The following is a 19,986-nucleotide window of genomic DNA, read 5'->3' as shown; positions in this document are numbered from 1 at the left end:
AGCTAGACACTGAGCATTGCAAAAGTGCATCCAGTTTCCTTTGGCTCAAAAGTAAGAGTCAAGCTAATCATCCAGTGTGGGGCACCCAAAAACAAAACGTTGGATTCTTTTGGCTTCTTCTCCATGGCAGGAGTAGGTGGGGGTGGTGGAGAAACCACATGACCTTCCAACACTGCTTTAAGGGCGTGGAAGCCCAAAGCAAAATGCTAAGGAACTGCTCACACCTAGATTAATCTTTATTTTTCAGCATTAAAACTATCTCATGTTTTTGGAACATTACATCAAAAACTAATGATGTACTGTATGATGACTAATATAACATAAAAAAAAAAAAAAAACTATCTCATGCTTTAATATTCCAAAGGAGAGAATATAGACAATGTAAAGACTATGGCGGGAGGTTCAATGACAAACAGAGCTTCCCCAACAGTGAACAGTCCTGTTGTAAGGACAGGACCAGCTCCTGGGGTTATGAAGGTGAAGGAAGAAACGTCCTCAGCACTGCAAACAAAGCATGGGGACACTCACCCTCTAAGTTCTTCCCGTTCCCTAAAACTGGAAATAATCCTTTCTGAAAGTGAGGGGCCATCTATCTCTGTGACACAAAATTTAGGTGCTAGTCTGTTCTGCTTCAATTTTTTGTCTATTTCTTTCATTTTTAGGTTTTGCTATGTAAGACTGTGTAAGTTCTCAGGATATAAAGTTCTCTGCATTGAATGCTGGCTTTGCTCCCTGCCGCGTCTGCACAACTATTAGTTAATCTTTCTGAGACTTATTTCCTCATCTGTAAATTAGGAGAAATTATAATAATGTCTGAAGGAATTTCTTTAAGTGAGAAAATCTTTAAGAAGTGGTTGGGCAGAGATGGCTCAGTGACCATCCGTGGTTTATGCTCCCTCTTTCACAGGAATTGATGGAAAATGATCGTCAGGAATAACATTTCCCAGCTCCCTTGCATCTAGAGAAAATGAAATGACCAGCTCTGGCTAGTGGCATGTGAGTGGAAGTGATTTGTCCATCCTTGGTCCCAGCTGGTTAACCATACCGGTATACTTTTCTCCCACTTTCTTAACTCCATCTTTGACTGGTACATGCCCAAGGAACCTTGGAGCTCCAAGGAAGGTGGAAATAAATGTGTCCCTGAGTCAACTCTGGCATGATAGTTACCCAAAAGAGCCTCACCTAACAGAGGACTTTTCAGGAGAGAAAAAAAAACAAAACAAAAACAAATAAACAACAACAACAACAACAAACCTCCATTGCCTTAAAACAACGAGATTTTCAGGTTATTTATTATAAAGTTAGCATAGCTTGATTAATGGGAGTTATTATTATTCTTCAGGGGAGTCACTAATCTATTATTAACCCAGGCACTGACATCATTTCCCAATTTTTTTTATACACCACCGCCAGTACTACAGAGATGATAGGCTTTCACGTAATTTAGTGTTAATAAGAGCTATCAGGAGATTCTTCATTAAGTAAGCAGAAAGATGTCTAAGAACACTATAAATGTTACGAGGGCAGAAATCATGTTTATGAGGTGGTGTAGTGTAGGTGCTTAATAAATATTTATTGATTTATTGCTTGAATGATTTTGATTGGGAAGTTCTCGGATGTAATCTGAAACCAGCCCGCATACTTGGAGGGCAGGGAGAGACCAAAGAGGCAGGCTATACCAAGTGGGTATGTGGCAGGTTTAATGAGTAAGGGAACTTACATATGAGGCCTGTCTTGGGCAAAAGCAAGACAAATGGATACTTGCACCTGCCTGCCAAATCTTAAATTTTATAAAGAGGTGTCAATTAGGTTTAGTCATGTATAATGTACAGATACTCTCAACTGACATCCCTATCTCAAAGCTGTTTCCTAGCAGCTGTCTCTGGGAGCAGGAAATGCAGGCAGAACCCATATCCCAAGGACAAGGGAGGGGTGAGGAACCTCCAATTGCCTAGGTCCAGCTCATGGGTTAATTAATTGGTAGTCACATTTTTTCAAAAATGGTCTCCAACAATGATGCACTATTCAGGTAGGATAACTACTGAATAGCATACATAACCTAAATTTCAGTAGTTGACCATATTAGAACTTTATTTTTGCTTATATATCAGTTCAGTGCGGTTCTTTGGTAGGCTACTTTCTATGTGGAGATTCAGGGAAGAAGGATCTTTCCACATTCTGGCTCTAGCCTCTCATAGAGTCTTAGAATCCTCTGCTGCATCATTTTCATATCTCTTGCAGAAGGAGCTCATGGAGGATCATGAGAAAGGATTTTATTGCCCTGGCCTGGAAGTGATGTATCTGACTTAGCCAGAACTCCATCACATGGATACACTTAGCCTCAGAGGAAGGCGGGAAATGGAGTCCAACTGTGTACCCAAGAGGAATGTATTAGTGTCTTATTGCTGCTGTAATAAATTACCATAAATTTAGTAGAATAAAACAGCACACCTTATTCCTAAGTTCTGGAGGTCAGAAGTCTTAAAATCAAAGCGTTGGCAGGGCTACATTCCTTTTGGAGGTTCTAGAAGAGAATCTGTTCCCTGGCCTTTTCCAGTTTCTAGAGGCAGCCTGCATTCCTGGGTCCATGGCACCTTCCTTCACTTTCAGAGAAAGCAGTTGATCCTGTCCAGTCTCTATCTTTCTCTCGGACCTTGCTTCTGTCACCACATCACCTTCTCTTACCCTGACCCTACTGCTTGCCTCCAATACGGATCATGGTGATTACATTTGGCCCATCCAGGTAATCCAGGATAATTTTCCTATCTCCAGATCCTTAGCTTAATCACATCTGGAAATTTCCTTTTTTTTCTACACACTGCCACATATTCACAGGTTCTAGAAATTAGAATGCAGACATCTTGGATATCTTTGTGTGTGTGTTAGGGGTGGGGAGGGTCTTACTCTTACAACCACAAAGGGAAAACAGTTTGTGGTAAATAAGCAGTAGTCTCTACCACAGATGAATTAATTAACTAGAAAACATAACAAGCATTGAAACAGGAAGATCATCTTTGACGTTCTTCAAGAGATTACAGTTCCCTAGTAAAGTGATCAGGTTTAAAGAAGGACTGAAGTCTAGAAATTAAATAGGACTCCAATTTAGAAGAAATGGCACAAGTATCCAACTACTGGAACTGGAGGGTAATGCGAGGATTCCTCCTTCCTGCCCTCCTTCCTTCCTATTTCTTCTTATTTCACAAGAATGAGGCAGTAGCTAGTTGTTAGAATGACCTTTGGCTGGCTCTCTTGACTAAAATAAATACAAGTGTCTGCCTCTCACATTTCTTCTAAGACTCAAGCCATGATTTAAACGTAGTGCCTGAAAAGCCTAAGCCTGAAAAACTAACAGTCTTCCAGCAGATAGTCCCCAGAAGGGCAAAATATGGTTAACACTGTGTTAATTTTATAAATCATAATTTAAAAATATCCATGTTTGCCAATGAGGAGGCTTTCCTAACACTAATTAAAATATCCTTATTAGCTTTTGGCAGGCAACTGCTGTTCTTAATTTGAAGAAAACAGATTTAGAAGAGAGATTTGAAAATATTAAAGAAAAATAGATGATACCCCCCAAAACAATTTTATGCTTATATAAACTTTGCATACATATAGCACTAAATTGATGATAATCGTAGGAAAAAAAAAGAACTCCTAATTCTCTCTCTCAACTTCATAATATAAAGGTTACATAAAACTAATTTCAAAAAATGACACCTCTTTTTTTACTTTTTTTCCAAATGTTGGGCTAAATCTGAACCAGTGGTTCTTTTCACTCTCATAGAGATGCCATGATGGCCTACTCTTGGTCAGGGTTGTTCATGACCGACGACAGAATCCACTATAGCTATTAGTAAGAAAGAGAACTGAAATGGTATTAAGCAGTTCACAGAGATTAAGGCCTAGATGCTACTCAGTAAAGAAACATGCAGCCAAATGGAACAAAACATACCATGGAGCTCTCTGCCAGACGCATCACTGCTGATACCACCTACCGCTCAGCAATATGATGCCAAGGCCCAGACCTTAGGATGTTTCCTGTGGTCCGACATACCCATACACCTGCTGGCCAAAAACTGGTTCTTCCCAGTGTGAGGTACTGCTTCAATTTTCTCCTTTGCTTTCTAAGACATGTGGGGTTGCATCTGTGTGGTATAATGTAAGTTCTCCTGTGGATTTCTATCTTCCTTACTGTTTTAGAGTGTAATTTTTAGTTTTACAGATTCTATAGCTCAGGAAAGCAAGCTAGAATTTGTGTTGTCAAGCCATCTATAAGCCATAAGTATTGGGCTTCCCTGTTTGAAGTTTTTTTTTTTCCCCTAAAAATAAAAGCTTTCACTGAACATGTAGGGACATGTGTTTGACATCGAATGCCAGGATGGAAGGTCAGTGGTAAATATTACATGGAGTCTGGGTCCTCTTGACCTCTGCCAGATCCACAATCATTCCGTGGTATCTCTGTGAAACTTGGACACTTTCTACTGCCCCGTACCAGAAGATTCTACCTTCATTTCAGTGCAGTATCACATTTATCCCTGAGTTTCAGCAATCAGGAGGACAGTCTTGTCTACAAATATTGTGGAATCTCTCTGTCATCGAGTGAGGGAGGCGAGCAGTCTGTGGCATGCACATATTTGAAATCTGGGTGTGTTCTTTTTCCCTCTGATCTCTTGTTGCCAGTGAGGACATGAATCAGGCTTGAAACCTGTCAGGAGCATGGAGGGAAAAAATCCTATTAATACACATTTATAGAACACTCATACATTTACAAAGCACTTCTTCATACATTCTTGAGTCTTGGGAGGTAAGCAGTTGCAAGGGACAGGAGGCATGATTGTCTGCATTTTAAAGTCAGAGAAACTCAGGCTTACACTAAGTTGTCCAAAATTCATGAAGCTAGCAAAAAGCAAAACTAAAACCCTAATCCATATCTTTTGACTACAAGCTTACTGCTCTTTGGACCACCCACCTGAAACACTCACTTAGAATCTTCTATGCACTAGGCACCATCTTGGATATTTTTCACTTATTATCTTACATTGCTCCAAACAATGCCCTGCAGTTGGTGTTACTCCAGTAAGGACACAGCTCGGAATATCCCACAGGTGTTAAATCCCAGAGGCTGTATCACAGTCAGTCTTCCCCAAAGGTTTGGATCTCCACTGAGAAATTTGCTCCCAGATTCTTATTAAAAATAACTTCACTATGAGATGGGGAAGGAAAAGTAGAAATTCCAAGAAAATGCAAAGGAAGAGAGAAAGAGGAAGAATTGTTAACAAATAGATCTGTGCATATCAGCTTCAGGACCCATTCCCTGAGATAACTGCTGCCTTTGCTGACATTTCCTGCCCCACTGATTCCTGGAAACTGGCACCATGATCTGAAGGTGTGTGGGGAACAGAGTTATGGTGAGGTTTTTCCCATTCGTGCTAGTTCGTCCTACTCACCGTTCACGCCCAGTTTCCTCCTCAGTGTGCCTGCTGCTGACCAGGTATGTGACTAAGTTGCTTGATTATAAAAGGAGAGGGATAGACTAGAACTTATCATTTGGAACAATATAATTAAGATGTGATGATACCTGTATATCCCTATGATATCTTAATTTGGGGAGTTCTTCCATAAGTTAAAGATTTCTTATTTCACCCAATTCTTCTCCTATGTATCTACCCAAGAGAATTGAAAACAAGTGTCTATACAAAACCTGTGCATATTCTTAGCAGCATTATTCATAAGAGCCAAAAAGCAGAAACAACCAAAATGTCCATGGACAAGCAAAATGTCCTGTATTCATGCAATGGAATATTACTTAGTCATAAAGAGAAATGAAGTACTGACACATGACATACTACAAATGGATGAACCTTGGAAACATGCCTAGTGAAAGAAGCCCAACACACAAAAAAAATCACACAGTATGATTCCATTTATATGAAATGTGCAAAACAGGCAAACCCATCAAGACAGAATGTAGTTGAGCAGTTGCTAGAGGCTGGGGGAATGGGGTATGCTAAGTTGGGAATAACTGTTAACGAATATGGGGCTTATTTGGGGGGGTGATAAAACGTTCTAGAATTAGATAGTGGTGATGGATATATAACTCTATGACTATATTAAAAACCATTGAATTCCACCCTTTAAAAGGGTAAACTTTATGGTATGTGATTATATCTCAATAAAGTTGTTATTAAAAAAAATAAATAAATGCACATACAAAAAAAAGAAGTATCTAATACCTTAGTCGCCTAATCATAGGGAATACATCAAGCATATGGCTATAACCCTCTAGTGGTATTTAAAAGCTTTTCATCTTTACATTGGATATATGGAATTCTTTCCAGAGAAACACACATTTTAAGTCTTAGGATAGTGAGGTAAAAATAAAGTCTTGATAAAATATGCTTTGGAAAAAAAAAATCTGTGTATTTCTGTCAGCATGTTTTGATTTAATCTAAATGTCTTGCTTTCAGAATTGTTCAAGGTTTAAGTATTCATTTATTCATTCATAATATCTTCATAGAGCAACTACTATGTGCAAGGCACAGAGCTAAAGACTGTAGATTATTCCAAGAAGTATGAGATAAGGATAATGTTAGGATCTCAGAAAGGAGATGCATATGCCCATAGACTCCTAGAGGTTAGTGCTAGGTCTAGTGCTAGATGTAATTCCTGCTCTGACCATAGCAACCATTGCCAGATAGAGTCTTCCCCACTGATCCCAAAGACTGACTTAGAAATCTTTACAGAGCCCTGTTCCAGACAGACCCTATCAATCACTAAGCACAAATGTTGAAACTTAACTGAGGGCCAGATTCATCAAATTCCCTCATTAATTCCAGGAAAGTTAAGAGACATTCATAATTTCAGAGCTGGTTGGTGCTGACTTAGGACAAGAATTTGAGTCTCCTGATCCCTTGCCCTGTGCTTTTACCTATGACATGTTACATATTAATCAATACAAGGTGAATAAAAGCAGACATGCTAAGTGATACTGGACTTTAGAAGAGGAAAGACAAATATGGGCCTGTAGATTGAGAAGGCTTCATGGATGGTACAACATTTGGAAAAATGAAAGGTGAAGAGAAAACCATGCCAGGCCCCAGAAAATGCTTGGAAAAAAGACTCAAGCTGAGAATGACCACAGCATTTGGGGGCTACATAGAGCATAGGGCCATCTAGGAGATAGACCTTCAAGTGTACCAGCAGACTCCCCAGCCTTCACAAATGTACTTGCTGGCTGCTAGTACTTGAAAATCAATTTTAAGCTTTGTGCATTTCCATTTCTTCCTGGGAGAAGAAGCACAGTGTATTCCTTCATTTTGTAAGTATTTATGGAACACTTATAATATGCCAGGCTCTGGGCTAGCCTGGGCACTCAAGAAGAAAGAAGAAAGAAGAAAGAAAGAAAGAGAGAAAGAAAGAAAGAAGAAAGAAAGAAAGGAAGGAAGGAAGGAAGGAAGGAAGGAAGGAAGGAAGGAAGAAGAAGAAGAAGAAGAAGAAGAAGAAGAAGAAGAAGAAGAAGAAGAAAAGTCCTAGCTCCTATTAGGGACTTATGCAGGGAGACCAACATATGTCACTGGTTTTGTGAACCTCAGGATGAGTGTATTTACCTCTTGCCTTCTTTAGAGTGGGTTGTGTGTTGAGTGTGGGTGGGGGAAGAAAACATGAATATAAGCTGGGGTCGGACTGTTGAGGGCATCTAAAACCGAAGTCATAAAATTGAACTTTATTTCATAAACCACAGGAAGAAGATAGGACTTATGAACAGATAATCCATGACCTCTGTGAAGGGAGAAGTTCCCAGAATGATAAGCCCTTGTCTCTTGGTTTCATTGAGGGAACTCACTGACAGAGAAGACAATGATTTGTCAGGGACCACACTACTAATTAGCAGCTGTAAGTAGGACCAAGGTGCTCTGATTCCTCGTCTTGCTTGTATCACACCCTTCACATTATTTCCCAAATGCCTGATGCTTGTAGCAAAATTCGACTGAGGGGCAATGTGTCCCAGACACAGCTGGACCTTGGCTCCTCACCATCGTGTCTATTTACTTCATTTACTTTCTTTGTTCCATCAAGGCAATTGGCTACAAACAGCATATGAACCAACAAATGAGTGAGCTCCCAAGGGGCTGGCATCACCACATGGTGCCACCTCAAACTCCTAACTTTCATTTGCCTCAGAGAACTCTTTGGTTGGCTGTGTGCTGGGCCGGCACTCTAAAGGACCCAGGTGGGCATAGTGTGTTCGATGGTGCTATTTGTCATCACATAAAGAAACTACTCTGTATTGTGGCAGCAAGAACGCACTTGGTGCATAGGTGCTGGGTTTTTGGTGAAGGAACAAACAGTTCCTGAGGCTGCAATCATTCTGCTGGCTTAAAAGAGGACTTTTGGGGCACCTGCATGGCTCAGTCAGTTAAGTGTCTGCCTTTGGCTCAGGTCATGATCAGGGGTCCTGGGATGGAGCCCCGCATCAGGCTTTCTGCTCGGCGGGGAGCCTGCTTCTCCTCACCCGCTCCCCCTGCTTGGCTCTCTCTCTCTCTGTCAAATAAATAAATAAAATCTTAAAAAAAAAAGAGGACTTTTGTGGCCTGCAGCATGCTGGCCTCTTCCGTTTACTCTGGAGGCTCTGGTCCCATTGGTCCCTCCATGACTGAAAAATGGAATTTACTGAAATCCCAATCCAAGACCTTTAGGCAGAACTGAAAATCGCAATGAGACACAGGCATCTAGCCAGCACAATTTAACACAATTAAAAAAATATTCTCCCAGGAGAGAAAAGTCAATCACTTTTTAAAGCAACACAAGAATTCTGATGCATAAATTAGGACTTGAGTAGGTGTTAGCTTCCGTGAGTCAAGTGTAGAGAGACCATGAATGAAGTCCAAATGGAAAAGATCACATAGTAGTCTTTCAGAAGAACACCTGCTATCAGTAGCCAGATGACATGGGAATGGCGATAAAGAGCTTGATATGAGTGGGGCAAATATGGAGTAAGGGAAGGAGAGCAGACGGTGGCTTACTGTTGATTCTGCAGCCATATGGAGCCCAGATATCACTTGGGCCCTTTCTTCCTTTGGAGATTTTGAAAAATGTGGCTCTCCTTGAAATCTCCACAGATTCCCAGTCACAGTTCCTTCTGGCCCCCTCCACATTGACCCGCCGTGTTCAGTTTAGACACTGTCTAATTCTAGCTTGTTGTTCTGCTCTACCCTCTGCCTATCCTCAGGGCTTGTTGGGGGAAGCCACCTATGCTTATTAAAGTCTTGTAGGATCCCAGAAGGAGGGTCCATCTCACACCCCCTAACTCATGACCTTGCCTGCTGAATGCTTGGCCCATCCAACCTCCACGTATCCTATTTGCCCTCTTGTCACCTATGAGCTTCCCTTCCCAGGAGATAGTGGAGTCCACAGCTGTGCCTGGTTATAAGTAATGGGATGGTATACTTGATAGAAAACCAAAGAAACTGCCTTTTTAAACAAAGGAGACAAACTTTAGCTTCATTTTATTTGATGTAGGTGTTCACATTATCTCTCCCCTACCTATCTTCAGGAAAAATCACTCTTTGTTGACAGCAACCTCACTTAGTCATTTCTATGCAGTGATTTACCCCAAAAGTAAATTATTAAACAGGTACTTTATACAATATTTTGCAGCTGCCTTAGAATCATTTCTGAAATGAAACAGTTTGGATTTATATGAATGGTGTCCTCTTTATTCCTTTACAATAGAAAGAGTCCTAGTAAGCATTCCCTCAACAAATATTCACTTTTTAAAAAACGTTTACTCAGAGCCTGGTTTGAGCCAGACTCTGAGGTCAGCACTGAGGACAAAAGAATAAGACTAGGTTTTATAGGATTAATAGGAATTTATGAGGAGAACAGAAGGGACAACATCTCGAAGTGGCCAGACCAGTGAGTTTAGTCTTTTACAGGCCCCACTTCCACTTGGACCAGAATACAATTATTCTCTCATGCAAAATTTCCCTCTATCATTCAGGAACGTGCTTGATATGGAGGTAACTTCTAGAGGGAGGGTGTGTTTTGGTTTTTCTTCCAAAGATGTTTGCTTTGTAAGCCTTGTCTCTTTGGAACGCCTTTGTCCACTATTAAAGGATTTTTAACCAATAGGCACTGGTTTGAAGGTATTTGTGTCAGGGCACTGTGACCCTTTCAAGTCCTTTTTCAATCACATGACATAAAGTAATTGGTCATCTTTCCTCTAGTACCACAGGACATGGGCCCAGGAAAGAAATGCTTTTAGACTAGTGAATAATTTTTACATATTTTGGGATCCAAGCCTACAAGTAAAGGCTTTGGTTTGTTGTTGCATACAATTTTGGGTATTTTTCATACATTTTTCCTCCTTTTTTTTTTTGGTATTTAAGTTTTTTGAAACCAGTATGTTTATCTAGATTTCAAGCAAACACAAAGCTCAAATAGAAAACTGTGTTTTTATACCTGCCAAGTGCAATCAGTCCCATTGATGACCATGAAGAGTTGGGTTGTTTTTAAACATTACTTCAATAATTCACAGGTTTGTGTTTAGCAAACAGTTTGTGTTGTTTCTAATACTTTGAAAAAGAAAATTCTTAACTTGAAAAATGACAATTGCCTTGTTCAACAAACCCTTCTTAGGTGCTACAGTGTTTTTTGAGTTTTTCCCTCAAGCATCCATTGCCCCCTTTGTCTACTGTAGTTACCCTAATTTTCCTTTGGAATTCACTCCTTTCATATTTTAAGGAATGTTATTTGGATAAATTTGATCATAACAAGCTCCAGAAGAGAGATCTGATTGGCTTAAACCCTACAGCATATCCCTTTCTGCTGCCCATACTTTATTGGTTCAGAGATGAGTAAGTGACTGAAACTGGAAAGAAGACTATTATTGGGGCTTCTGGACACAGACGCTTTTTTCTCTTTCCTGGAAAACATTCTCTCCTTTTCAGAATGCTATTTGTTCGGGTAGGAGGTGTAGAATTATTGCACTCATTCTAAACCATAGCTGGAATTAACACTGAACCATGAAAGGCAGAGTGAACAGACAGAAAGAAACTAAGTACTTGACGACCTCATCCTTGCCTCTGGATCAAGCTTCACCTGCAGCTAGACTTACCTCTAGATTATTCAAATTTCCTTTATGTTTATGCCTATTTGAATTGCATTTTTTACCACTTGCCACATTAAAAAAAGCCTGACTCATGCTTATGTCTCCTATATAATAGGTATGGGGCCACATAGATAAACATAAGTCTTTGACTTCAAATAATGAACAGCTATTTGAAGGAGAGGAAAAAAAAAAAAACCATAAAGTGATGCTCACAGTACAATGTGATAAGTGCTGGTGTAAAATCAATAGGTAGCATTTAGAGTAACCCAATCAAAATATTTAGTTGACAAGAAAAATTCTTTCCAACAACATGGTTTGGCATAGAGGTAGATTGGCTGTAACTGACCCTGAATTGAACTATAGCTTTTGGCGAAGTTGACTACAGGTGCTAAATTCTATCATGATGGATCTTTCTGGAGCTGACCACTTATTTTTCCTGGTGGAAGACCTCCAGTTGAGTTATACCAATCTCCATCCTTCGACCACCTAGTCATTCTGTCAGAAGAATATTGTAGAATCCCAGAAACCTCTCAAATGAAAGCAATTTGTCCCTGAGAGGGCATTGTTTCTACATGATTATCCTAATTGCTGTAGATCTTTTTCTTTCAAAAGAAAGTGGATCAATCCTTGTCCTCCCTAAACTTTTAAAGTGATAAAAATCATCTACAAGCTGAGCTGGTCGACTAGAAGTTTCGCAGACAAAAATAGAAAACTTCCCACCAGTCACTAGTTTCCATTTCCCCCCTTCATCACCAGATCCAAAGAAGCTGAGAAGTCTTGAAGCATCCTATAACCGAAATGCCACATTCCGTCACAAAAGGGATAGGATTGCATGAGAAGGAGCGTCTCTTTGAAAATTCAGAAAAAAGAAAACATTTCTCAAAAATTTTGTATAGAGTATGTGCTAGGGAGGCTCTGCACAGAGAAGCAAAAGGGAAAAAAGGAAGGCTAGGCTGGTAAAAGAGACAGTGAAGAGAGAGGCTGAAAGTAGAAAAGATAATGATAAGCATACAGAAGGGAAGTAATAGGGTAAAATAGGCAATTAGAGGCATAAAACAATTTTTTTTTCAAATTGTATGTGCATACTATTATTGTGATGGCTACTCTTCCTTGATCTTACTTTTTAATGCAGCAACATTTGTAAACAGGATAAAAAAAACTTTAAATCATGCAGTGTGTTAGGCATCTTGATGGAAAGACCTGCTTTTTGAGAATAACGCAGCAAAACATTATGTGGCAGAGAAAAGCTTTTATGAAAGGTTCCCTTTGTGTTGATTGAGGTTTTGCAAATCTGCCCCTAACAGGAGGATTTGCAGTTGGATTAGCCAGATCAACTTGCTGAGCCAAGGAATGGTTTCTTCTATCCTGATTTTTTTAAAACCTAATGTTTAAACCCAAATCCTACAATGTTCAAGTAGAGTTTGTTGACTGGTGGTTTAAAGGAGAAAAAATTCAATGACTTGGACTCAAATCTGGGCTTCAGTAAGAATTTTAAAAAAAAGGCTGGCGGACGGGTGAAGGGTTCTGGTGCGAATGGGACTGTTTCCAGAATGGTATGACAGTGATTTTAAGGAAAGTAACTTTTTACAAATGGTTCTTAGCATCACTAGAAACCCGCATGTAATTATAATGAGAAATAAAATGAAATAGGATCTCGTTAGGAAACTGAACCTGAGCTTCACTTGCATGGAATGAGTGAAGTATGAAAATGACAAGAAGGTTGTTAAAGTTTAAAATCCTCTCCCTTTTGAGTTAGCAGAGATGCTATTTATAAGACAAGATGTTTTAGAAATTTGAGAAAACTTGGCTCTCCCCGCTCACCCAGGCCAGCACCAAGCCTTGTCCTCTCTGGAACCTGCTGGGTGGGGGAGTTTCAGCACTAGTTATCTGGTTTAGATTCACCAGGCCAGTCATTCAGTGAAGGGGGCATTTCCACAAGCTGTGCTCCCACCTTTCCGCTGGAGGGAGAGCAGAAAAGGCCCACCGGGTAGTCCCATGGTCTGGGCTAAGGTGATGGGTCTGATTTTCCAGAATGATTGGAAGGCTTCAATTACAGCTGATAGCACATGCAGGTGCCTGTGAAGCCCTAGGATGTTCCACGATCTATTCCAACATCCTTTACCCTGAACCATCTCCTACACGCCATCATCTTCCAGGCCACTGACCCAGGTGGGGTCATGTTTCCAAGGCTTTATTTTGCCTCTTATATTTTATTTCTCAGCCTCATTTTTTCCCTTCAGTTTTACTTGTCATTCCTCAATCCTGATTGCAGTCTCCTCTCTGTCAGTTATTCTAGCTGTCCTCCAGAACATTTTACTTTCAAGGCTCTTGGGACTCCTATCAATTGTAGCCCACTCTCTAGTTGGGACTCTGAGCACATTCAGACCCTGCCTTTTTTTAGATGTGTAGGTTTAGAGCCAAAAGAGGGTCTAAGAAACTTGAGGCCATCTTTTTTTTTTTTTTTTTTTTTAGAAATTAATGAATTTTATTTTTTAGAGCATTCAAGGGCATCTTAAATTTGTGCTTTTCTCCTGAGCATTGTCCTGTACTCCTATTCATAGCCACGGTCCTCCCTACATCCTTCCTGACAAAGTGCCAACTAGCACCAGCTTGACGGTCCCTAGCAGGTGGGAACTCACCAGGCATAGTGAACACTCAAAACATTGTGCGGTGTGGTGTTTCTGAGCGACGCATTCCCCTTTGGAGCCGCTCTTTTCCGAGCCAGACCCGCCTCCTGGTAAGTGACACCCAGTGGCCCTGAGCCATCTTTCCACAGCTTCGCTAAATTAGCTCCAACCCACTTCTGAATAAACACTCTGCACATATTTGAAAATCACAGCACAGCTTCCCCTAGGTTCTCAAACTTAATCTTATTTATGGACTTGTTCTAATGGCACCCTCCTAAATATCTGTGTTTTGTTAATGTTCCACTTAAGATCTTTGTCCCAGAGATGAGCGTACTCCGGATGAAAACCAAGCAGTGAAGGAGAGGCAGACAAATATGGCTTTGGCTCTAGCCTCTCTATTTCATTTGGTAGCTGATTATGTTAGTTATAACTTCCTCATGGCTAGATTATAAATTCATTAAGGCCAGAGACCCTGGCCTCATTAAGGCCTGATTTTCTGTGCGCATAGAGTCTAGCCCTGGACTTGATCTAGGTTTTTTGAATAATATAATGAATAAAGGGCAGCAACCTTACCCCATTGACTTAATTTGCACTTGCATTCAGCAAAAATATGTACACCTTTTACCTTTATTACTCCTATTACATCAAATCGCCCCAACCTGAACTTGTGCAATTAATTTCTTGGACCGAAGGTGTGGAATATTCCATTTTATTTTTTTAGCGTTTGTAATTTTAGTTTGGATCTCATGTACTATGTGTCTTTTGGATCCAAATTCTCTAACCCCTTTCATTGGCTAGGCAAGTGTGGACTGGCTATAGTATGGTGTCCCCCTTCACACAGTTCTATCAAAGGAAGCAGGACATGGCATGGAGTATGTTCCTGGGGAGAGCTGACAGCTAGAGAACCATGGATTGCCTTTTAATTTCTGTTTTACGAACCACATCTCCACTCTTGAGACCCTTACCCTTCCCTTATGTTTCCCGTGTGAATTTACAAACACCTTCTGAAATATGACTTCCAAGCTCACTGCTGTGCACTCTGTATGGTCATTTAAAGAGAAGAAGTTGCTCTATTGGACAGAATAACTGGCAAAAGTGGGATCTAAATGCAAAAATGTTACAAGGACCCACAGACCACAAAAATGGGAGCTCATTTTATCTCTTGTAAGCAGGGGATTTAGACCTGGTTATGAAAGTGTGGTATTGAGAGGGGACATCTTCCCCCCCTCCCAGTTTTATTGAGCTATAACTGACACGTAACTTTGTAATAAAGTGTGATTTGATAATGTACATATTGTGAAATGGTGAGTTTTGTTTTTGTTTCTCTCTCTCTCTCTCTGTCATTATTGACAAAAGTACAGGGGCTTCTCCAAAATTCTGAAGGCAATTACTGACTAGTATATATGCTCCCTGGTGGCTTTTTAAAAAGATTTTATTTATTTATTTATTTGATGGAGAGAGAGTGAGAGAGAGCCCACAAGCAGGGGGAGCGGGAGAGGGAGAAGCAGAGTCTCCGCTGAGCAGGGAGCCTGACGCAGGGCTTGATCCCAGGACTCTGGGATCATGATCCAAGACAACGGCAGACGCTTAGCTGACTGAGCCACCCAGGTGCCCCCCCCCCCCCCGCCCCGGTGGCTTTCTGACAAGAAAATGGACTAAAGCCTTGCTACTCTGAGTGTTGTCCATGGGCCGGTGGCATCAACATTACCCAGGAGCTTGTTAGAAAGACAGAATCATGGGCCCTAACCCAGACCTACTGAGCCCGAGTCTGCATTTTATCAGCATCCACAGGTGATTTCTCTGCATAGTAAACTGTGAGAAGCACTTGAGTTCTAGGAATGGGATTTGTAATAACCCAAGCAACTTCAAAAAATACTGATGGCTGTATTCCACCCCTATAGAATTCTGATTCAATTGGTCTGATCTGTGACCTGAGTGGTGGGATTTAAAAAAAAAATTCCCCAAGTGATTCTGATATGCAGCTCAGTTTGAGAACCATTGCCATCAGTAGCATAGTTTCTGTAGATCTGCCTGTTACTACGGGCCTGCTCCAAATTCTCAAGCTCCTGGGGAATTGAATCCGTGCTTCCTAGGAGCTGCCTGACATGACAATGCACCTGTGCTGTGGTTCACAGTCTTGGTTTCACATTGGAATCACCTGGACTGATGCCCGGGTCCCACCCATCGAAATGCTGAGTTAACTGCTCCAGGATGTGGCAGAAGCATCAAGACTTCTCAAGTTCCCCCAGGTGATCCTAACATGCAGCCAAGATCTGGACTTCCTGGACTTTCTCAAGGCCCCCGAGCCCAGGACATTTTGCCTTAGTTCCTCTTCCCTCCCTCCCTCTTCCCCACCTCCATTCCCTGTGGAATTTCTGCAGGTGCTGACAAGGCAGACCTGCCACAGAGACTTTTCTCCCTTTGGAGTAAGGTAAGCACCCGTTCTTTGGGCCTCAGACTCATGGGGCCTGACACAAGGCAGTTTTCCATTCGCTATTTGACTTATCGGTCATCCTATATACCAGACCCAAAGTGATTTCCTCTATTTACTTTTTCACATTGATCCAATCAGTTCTGTAACTGAAAACATAACTGGAATATTAACCACAGAAGGAACTCCTTCCACCTCCTTTCCTTGCTCACAGGTTGGCGCTCTAACTGTGATCTGTGGGAAGAGACATTGGCAGGTTGGAGGAAATCAACCTTCCTGTATTGTCCACTGGGTAGTTGGTCTCAGATGGAAAGCTCCTCTACCTAGTGCTGGCATTGAGGGTGCTATTTCTGCCCACCAGTGGTCAGGAAGGAAGGGAATACCTTCTCCACTCAGTGGATCCCAAAGAGGGCTTAAGTAGTCCTTCACTAAAGGGGTGTGAGGGATAACCCTAAAGGAATAGAGAGCGGAGGTAGGGGGATGGGTGCATGGCAGCCCGCCCTGCACCCAGTTGTTGGTAATGTACATGAATCAGGCAATAAATACCCTGTAAGCCTCTGAAAGGAGGTGCCAATGATGGGCCTCCTTGTTACTTGTTTGTTTTTATTTTTTTCCCACTTCCTAAAGTTTTTCCCATTAACACTTTTTCATTCAAGTGTCTCCATTGTCCATTTTTTTCTTTTGGGAACTGCCAGATTTACCAAGAATCTGATCAAATCTTAGTCTCCATCTGTCTCTCCTAATGTCCCATACAATTTACAATCTCGGGCATTATTTGATGATGTTCTTTATCCTCTGGTTTTGGTGTCCAAGGCTCCCACATGAGGGGGTTGAGCTTAGCTCCCAGGCACTCAGGATGAGGAATCAGGGAAGTTGAGAGGAAAAGGATGAGAGAATGTTTTACTCCAAGAAATGGATGGGTCTCTTCAGGAATATCTAAAATCTAAACCCATCACAATACCGCAAAGTTGAATTTCCTTCTTGGATTTTCAAGTTTGGACAACTTGAAAAAAAAAACTGTTTCTCATATTAATTTCATTTTGACTTTCTTTCTTATAAACTAACAACTTGGTCTTATAATGACTAACAAAGCACTCAGCACTTTCCCTGAGTTATATTTTAAAAAAAAAATCTCACATTACCATAACAATGAGACTTTCTAAACTCAAATCACAAATCCCTAAACCATGAAAAGACTCAGTCAATGCCGCACAATGTTAGTCATCTCGGCTTTCTATCTGAAGAAAGGAATTATACACTTCAGATTATTTCAAAATTGTGAGATATTGAGGCAAATTCATCATACATCAACAGGTATTGTCAGTTTGATTTAAAAGTGAAGCCTCTATTTCAAAATAAACTAGGGAACAGTGTGTGTGTGTGTGTGTGTGTGTGTGTGTGTGTGCGTGCGCGCGCGCGCACGCGCGCACCTGCCTAGGTTAAAAATGGGTACTCAGAAGCTATTTACACCAGCTGTAAAACATTTTAAAAATATCAGTAAGTGGCTTGTATCTTTGCTATCTACAATAGAGTTGGGACAATTTCTCAAAATATAAAAATTTATTTCATTCTGAAGGTTAGCAACTCTTTTTAGGTTGCTAATGTGGTCTTGTCCATTAATCCAGGCTTCTCAGACTATATTTCAACTTCTGATTCCAATATTTTGACATAGAACCACACCCCCAGAGTAGCAGAGAAAGATTTAGCTTCAAGCCTTTTCCTAAAAGCATGACTCCTGGTTTCCTATTTCTATAATGGGATTTTTTTTTTTTTTTTTTGCCAGTTTGAAAGGTACCATTATTTTCTTTTAGTGATCGTATTTTATGTCACATTTCAACTTCTGTGCCTCAAATATTTGTCACCTCAACTTTGCTTTGTCAAGTCTTCATTACACCATGGCTCCCTTTTTATTCTGCACATAATGAAAAGGAATGTCAAGGGAAAACTGACACTTTTCATGAGTTTATCCTGAAGTAGGGCTTCATTTCCATTGTATCAACGATATTTTAGTATCACACTGATTACACTAAATTTCACAGACAAGAACGTGCAAAACTGATAATATTGCCCTTCAAAAGAGAGCTAAATGGGATAAAATTGCTCTCTCTTTTCACAAGAAATCCTTTGATTTAATTTGCATACTTGGAGAATGACCATTTGTTTCAAAACTCACAAGCATTTCCTGCAGGACATCATATGCCTGTGCATCTACATTTTTGCTTGTTACTTCTGAAAATAAGTTGCAAGAAACATGGAAGGTATTCTACAAAGAGAAAGCATAGCCATCTGTTCACCCTGTTCCACTCCCAGCTGACTCCTCATTTTCACCCTCTTCTCTTTTCAGACTCCTCTTACCCCCCCTTCCCACTTCCTTCACGGAGCCATCACCAACTCTTTCTTCCCACATTGTGTTCCTTCTTGCTCCTTGATTCTGGTTTTTGTCTCCTCAAATACACTGTAGTCTCCTTAAGCTTAGGGACCATATTTTATAATCCTTGCACTCTTACTGTGTGCTAGGTGCATAGTAAATTCATTTGACTTTTGCATTCGTTCATTCAGTCAATAATTCATTCAACCATGTTTGTTGGGAGCCCTTTAAATGTGAAGTATCACACCAAGTGCTATGAAGGCAACAGGGAACAATGCAGTCACTCCGTCTTATTTAGTGTAATTGTTGAACGCTCATGGTGAAATGTTTCTTAGGAAGCAGTGGTAGCCAGCAACTGAGGATGTGAGATCTTCATTTCTGGCTTCCTAAGAGCTCTCAGAGGTCTTCTCCGGCACTCAAGCTTCTCCTCACCCACCGGGCTTCCCGGGAAGCTCCCAGGGTGCCGAGACACAACCAACCACTGGGACGTGTCCATGGGTCATCCCATGAGTTCAGAGTGGGGAGAGACACCCTAGAAATTTTGAGAGAATTATAGTGACTGTGGATCCTGACTTTTCATTCCTGTTTTCATTTTATGGGCCACACTGAGCAAGAATCATACAGGCCAAAAGCTCCTTGGTTTTTTCTAGCCGTGGTACTCACTCCTTTCCCTTGGTCTCAGCGTCCAAATGTCAGCTCTGGGTAGCAGAAGACAGAGGACGGTCGCCTCTCTCCTTGGAGGGAAAATAACTTCAAGGGGTTTCTAAGAGGCTGGAGAACAATGTTAAGGTTTATTTTTCTTGAAACTTAGGCCATCATTTACCATTTGTTATTTGCAATGGGTTATGTATTTGTTTTGATGGTCTCTTCACCACATTGTTGAGAGAGAGATTCCTGCACTCTAGGGATAGCGAAACACAAGACAGCGAACCCTGAAGAGATAAGGTCAACAGCTGCATATTCATTGCATATCTGCACACGCAGGGGAGGAGAACACTGCACACCATGTAGGGTTACACAGGGTTGTGCTTAGGGATGGAATAAAACATCAGGGCTGTGGGAGGCAGGTTTTGAAGTATCAAGAGGGTGAGGTGCCCTTCATTCCCATGGGAGGAAGTGATGGTTTGCTTGAATAATTCTGAGAGCCGGCAGGAAACAGTTGTAGCTCACTATTCAGGTTAGCAAGGACTGTGCCTGGTCCCCATGATAAGAAGTGTTGTTTGTCTAGGTGATCTTGCCCATGGGAGTGGAATGGTGGAGAGGGGAAGTAGCACTTAGGCCATTCGTGTCCCTCCCCATTTTACCAGATCTCAAAGCAGCACACAATAGTGAACCTTAACCTAGGTTTTCTATTTAGGTATCTTACCTTGCACTTGACACAATCTATCTCATTTCACTCTCATAATAAGCCCAGGAGATAGTTATTATTATTTCTCACTTTATATTCAAA

The 19,986-nt window shown here is 41.0% G+C and overlaps 1 protein-coding gene across 4 annotated transcripts in view; it reads right to left on the bottom strand.

The window, feature by feature from the left end:
* LRRC3B (leucine rich repeat containing 3B) overlaps positions 1-19,986 on the bottom strand; it is a 143,921-nt gene that overhangs the window by 19,666 nt on the left and 104,269 nt on the right. For 2 of the 4 annotated variants that reach the window (XR_013447939.1, XR_013447940.1), the window contains exon 2: positions 4,506-4,705. The gene's annotated coding sequence lies outside the window, so the exon portion shown is untranslated. Of the gene's footprint in view, positions 1-1,184; positions 4,706-19,986 lie in introns of those variants that run through there. The other 2 variants (XR_013447941.1, XR_013447943.1) reach the window with 2 other exon arrangements.

Source organism: Halichoerus grypus, chromosome 1 (assembly GCF_964656455.1).
Source record: "Halichoerus grypus chromosome 1, mHalGry1.hap1.1, whole genome shotgun sequence".
NCBI classification, from domain to species: Eukaryota; Metazoa; Chordata; class Mammalia; order Carnivora; family Phocidae; genus Halichoerus; species Halichoerus grypus.
The sequence above is the reverse complement of the archived record's forward strand: the minus strand, read 5'-3'. Positions and strand labels throughout refer to the sequence as shown.